Genomic DNA, 6,000 nt, shown 5'->3' on the forward strand with positions numbered 1-6,000 from the left:
TTTCATCATATCCAATATTAGAAAATGTAAAAAATAAAAAATAAAAACAAATATGAGTGTGTACCTACACCCAAATTTCAAGAAGATGCTTTTTGAATCACAATCATTAGACTACCCACTTATAGGCCACAATAGCAACAACAATTGTAGAACAAGCCGGGCCAAAGTTGTAAGAAAATGTCACTAGGGTTTTGTCATGACGCGTTATCAAAATATGTAAATGAAACAAAAAAAAAAAAAATTATTGATTTAAAATAATAAAATCAATAATTTTCAATTGATTCAATATGTTTCTTTAGATATGAAATTCATAATTCTGGAATAATTAAATTTTATATTTTATTTACACACTCCATGCATACGTACTCTCTCTGTGGTTACTGCTTAAATTCTTTTATAAAATGAACATTCTATTACAATAACTAATGATAAATTCATTTAAAATATATTTTTTTTAAATAATTAAATATAAAAAAATATTTTAATAAAATGATGATTCTATTTTAGATCAAGTTTGAGAAGTCCCAATTAATTCATCTTTTTATTTTTTTATATTTTTTTCATCATATCACCTCTCTACTTTTCTGTACATCTTTTCATAAAAAGATAAAAAATACACTTATTTAGATCATCCCAAACAATCACTTACTCTATTTCAACAAACTTAACAAGGTGTTGAAGATGGGGATGGATCAATTTGATGTGAATGTGGAAACCATGTGTGTAGGGGTGTTGTATGGCATAAAAAAAACATGTGTCAGTCTTTTTCACCATCTTTATAGAAGAAAAGGCTGAAAACACTGTTGCTTTATATATATGGAAGCAGAGCACTAAAGAAAAGCTTCAAGCTTGTTAGAGAAGACTTTGAATGGAAGAAAGCTGAGTCCATCCTTCCAGCTGTTTGGCAAAGAGAGTACAAAAAAATGAATAATTGGTTTGTTTGTTTGTTTTTTTTTTTCTTTTTAATTAATTTCATTAATCGTGACAGTTAATACTTGTATTTATTATCAATTTATAAAATTATTTTTTGTGAGTCGCCTTATATAATTATAATCTATCAAAAAAATATTCATATGGTGCTTTCTATAAACGTCATGTAAGTATTTTTTGTCAATTCGAACCACAGAAATGTGATATTATAATTTGATTATGAATGGAAAAGTTTAATTGTGACAATTGAACTAAATCCTTTTTTTTTATCTAGGTTGGTAAAAAAAAAAATAGTAATTAAAAAAAAAAAACCTTGCTTGAATATTAACTAAAAGAATAACAAAAACAAAATGGTGAATTTCGTGATGGTGTGGCTAGCAAATCCTCAAATCAAAGTTAATTACGATCTATTTTCATATTTAACTATGTCTTAAAGGGATTTTAAGTAATATATCACTTTCTATCAAATAGATGTAATCAAGTTTTTCAATAAATACAGTTTAATTTTTTTTAATCATTCAATATTCAATTGTAATCATTATGAGGCACTTCAAAATTACGCATTATAATTCTGTTTCGTTTTTTCAAAATTCTGAATTTAATATATAAAAAAAAAAGTAAATTAACAATAAGTCATAATAGTTTGACTTAATTCCTATTGAAAGTTAGCCATAATAAAATCATCACTAAAAATAAATTTTTGTGATCATTTTTTGCATATGTCGCTAAGAATTAACAATTAGTGATTTTTTTTTGTTACGATTTTTATTAATTGTCTCTAAAACTTATAATTAGTAACGTTTTTCTGTGAAATTTTTTTTGAATTATTGCTGAAAGTTAAAAATTAGTGACATTTTTTTGCGACTAATTTTTTAAACTGTCACTAAAACTTATAATTTGTGACTTTTTTGTAACAAAATTTTCAAACTATTGCTGAAAAATAACAATTAATGACTTTTTCTAATAGTATTTGACAAAAAATACCATTAATTATCAAAGGATCTATTATATAATAAATTCACCTATTAGAATCTAAACATAAGTATTCTTACAAAAATTCAAATTAGGCCCCCATGGACCAAGCCTTTCCCAAAACTCATAAGCCCATATTTTTAAGTTTATGGGTAAGATCTGGACTTCAGAAATATAGCCTGAGCCTTAAACTTTAAGCCCGCATCGGCCCATTGCGAAGGCTGAGAATTAGATAAGTTATGAGTGGAAATAAAAGTTCATGAGTTTTAATTAAGGGAAAGACTATGTACAAAGAGTATGCACCTTATAATTATAAATAAAAAATGATATAATTTCATATTTTTTTAGTCATAGCTAAACAAAAATAAAAAAATCATAACCAAATAAAAAAAATCATAACTAAAATCTTAAAATAATGTCATAATTATAAAAAATAAAAAATAAAAAAATTTCATAACTAACGAAGAAAATGGCGTAACTAAAAGTGTATATGGTATGAGGTGTGTATGATAATTCTCCTTTTATTAAAGGGTAGCATGAAAGACTCTCACATTAATTAGGGAAGTTTATGATCTAGATTGAAGGTCAGCCTGTGGGATTTGTTACGGGTCTCATTATAAATTAAAATTGTTCATTTTGTTAGACCTTTTATATATATCATTTATACAAAAAATGAATGGTCATTTTTATGATAACAAATGCGATAAATTGAATATATTATGATTATCAGATTGACTAATTTTTATTTTATTTATTTAGTTTTTTGTGAATAATATATAAAAAAAATTATAAAATAAATAATTTAAATCAATCAAATAAAATTTGTGACAAACTCTACCGACTCAAACAACAGCATCATAGACTGAACGAAACCTTTGTGTTGATCAATTTGGGGGTGACTTGCAAGAATGAGTCAAACACACGAGCAAGCTCATGGGTCATGGTTTGGTTTGTATTTGTGAAATAATTTCAAAAAATATTTTTTTTACAATTGTTTACAAAATTTAAAGATTAGTTAGTTGTATGTTTTGAAATTTAGGTTGATTTAAATTATTATTTTTTTATAATTGAATAGATAGGGTGAGGGAAAAAAAAAATAAATTGATGGATATATAGGATGTAAGAAAATGAGAGAATGAGAGAGGAGAACAGAAAAATGATTCATTGATGTATAATGGAGAGAAAAGTAATTTTAATTTTTTTTTTTTTAAATCAATCAAACAAGTTTTTAAAAAGACTTTCTCAAAAATTATCTCTCAATAAACAAACCAAACATAAGCATGATTTTCCTCCAAGGGTTACAGGCTTTCAACTAAGTTAATTCAATGCACGTTCAATTATAAAATTATATAAAAATTTGAAATTCAATCTTCAGGTATTGACTTGTCTAATTCTAATCTTTCCATTTGTTTATTTCTTCTTCACAAGTATTCTTTCCGTCTTAAAATAATATTTTTTTTTAAAAAAAAAATTATCTTTTTTTTTTATAATATAAGGTTCTGTTTGGTTGTTTTCTCAAAATACATTTCCACCCGTCCATTCGCGCTTCATGTTTGAATACAATTTTTAAATCATAATTCCACCCTACCATTCAAAATACATCTTCACTTCCCGTTTAGCAGCTTTTTTCTTCATTTCTCCACTATGAAAAGCTTCCAACAGTACATTTCCATCATGTGCCTCCCGTCTTCTTCATTTCTGAAAAGCCTTCCGTCTTCTTCATTTCTGAAAAGCTTCACGTGCAAAAAGAAATTTAAAGCTGAACTTCACGAGTCATCTTCCTCTGTTTGACAGATCACGAATGATTCTTCCTCTGTTTGAAAGATCACGGCCGATGATTCGCCATGGGTCTTGTTCATCTCTATGAACTGAGACCATTTTTTAAACCATGTCTATAAACCTCCTTCCCACCCATACCAACTCCCATAAATCAAGTGAGTTACAATTTGTGCGTTGTAGAAGATTCACTCTTCGAGCAACCAAACAATGACGAGACCGAGGTCAAATAAATCACAAATTTCTCTCAAAATTGTTTTTACAGCTCACTGATTTTCTGAAACATGCTCAAATTTATTCCAAATTTATTTGTCTCAGGTTAAATTTGTCAAACCTATTCTCGAATCAGACGATTACCAAAGAAGCACACATCCACCCACTATATCGACTCCATCACTGGAGACAACTATTCCACTCCTACTAATCTGGTACGTATATCTTTCAATTCATCTGCTATGTAATAGGTGGTGAGAAGTCGAAATGGGTTCTGATATGGGTTCTGATCTGTCCTGATCTGTCTAAACGATGTTGAGCCTGTCAACCGCCAAGACAACTAGCCGGTCATCCCCCAGGTCATCCGGCCGGTCGACTGTCATTCTTTCCCCCACCTCTGGCTCGATCTGCACTCACCCCCTTTCATGTTTCTCTTCTTCTACTTATCTGGTTATTATCTACTGCGTACACTTGTTTCACAAACTTTTTGCATGCAATATTATATGGTTTTTATTGTTGTATCTGTTTTGCCTAACACTATTTAACAACTCCAATTGATTAATTTTTATTCGTACTGAAACATAATTGTACTTGATTTTTGTATTGTTATTTTTTTATATCCACTTCAGATTAGTTTAGATATAAATTGTGTGTTGTTAGATGGATGGGAACAATTCAGATGAAAATCAGGATACAAGAATGTGGAGTTCCAAAATTGAAATCAAGTTAATAAACATGTTGAGAAAAGAGGTACAAAAAAATCAAACAATAGGCCGTAGTACTGTGTGGACAGTTAGGCATTGGAATCATTTTGCAACTCAGTTGCAAAATCTATATGGATTTCAATACACACCAAAACAAGTGCGACAAAAATATCAGCGATTGAAAACTGATTACCAAACTTTCAAGCGACTGCAGGCACAGATCGGTCTAGGATGGGATCCCATTGTAGGAACTATTGTTGCAGCCGATGAATTTTGGAATAAAGTTTTTCATTAACTTGTACTATTTTCATTTTTTTTTTTTTTTTGTAACATTTCATCACACGTACAGTATGCCTATTTTCAATATTTTCAATTGTTGTAGGCTACAAAAAATGTAAAGAAGTTTAGGACAAAAGGATTTGAGTATTTTCAAGAAATGGACAAAATTGTTGAAAATTGTTGTGCCACAGGGGCCTTGTCCCGTGCATCCACACAAGGAGCCCCTGACTCTAATGAAGAAGATAAAATGCTTAATAAATTTTGGAGCTCTGAAGCTGGTGGGAGTAATGCTGCTAAAGCCATTCCTGTTGACTTATTCGGCGATGAATACATGGAACCAGCGAAGGGCAAAAGTCACAAGAGGGGCCCTACAAATAGCCAGACTAACAGTGGTCATTCTAAAAGGTCACGGTCAAGTGGTTTCGATGATGTCTGCGCAGTTTTCACTACCTACATACAGGCAAAAACGTAACATTCACGTGCACGATCAACTGACATAGAGACTGTAAGTGCAGATGGTGATGACTATTCCCTTGACGCATATCAAGATGCCCTGCTAGAGCTTGGGGACATACCATCGGTTCAGTACATTAGGGCACTGACACTATTCAAAGATAAGGAATGGCGAAGGTTTTTTACGCATACTCCTGCCCATTTGCGCCTAGCTATGATCCTAGCTTTGCAGTGAAGTGAGAAGTTGTGTTTTGATCGAGTTTGCGGTTCTCTTTGCTGTTGTGCAAGATGATTTGATGATTCCTGATTTGTTTTTATTCATTTTTCTTCACCACATGATATGCTCTTTTTTATCCATCTTTGTTTGTTTATTTTTATTTTATTTTGACACTGTTTCTATTTTACATTTACATGTCATTTTATTCTTATGCATTCTTTCATGTCTGTTTTCTTATGACAAGATGACTAAATGTTAATATGTTTTTTCTTTACATGCATATTTTCATTTAGTTCAATAAATGACTAAGGCCGACTAAATGTAGCCACTGGTTAATTTCAGTTTCACCAATATTGGTAACAGTTAGCATGTTGTTAAACATTATTTTATAATTATGCTTTTACTGCGATGTAGCCGAAATAATATGTCATCCGACACAGAAAACAATGCAATGGA

Source organism: Camellia sinensis, chromosome 4 (genome assembly GCF_055761805.1).
Source record: "Camellia sinensis isolate YWXY chromosome 4, ASM5576180v1, whole genome shotgun sequence".
In the NCBI taxonomy this organism is placed as follows: Eukaryota; Viridiplantae; Streptophyta; class Magnoliopsida; order Ericales; family Theaceae; genus Camellia; species Camellia sinensis.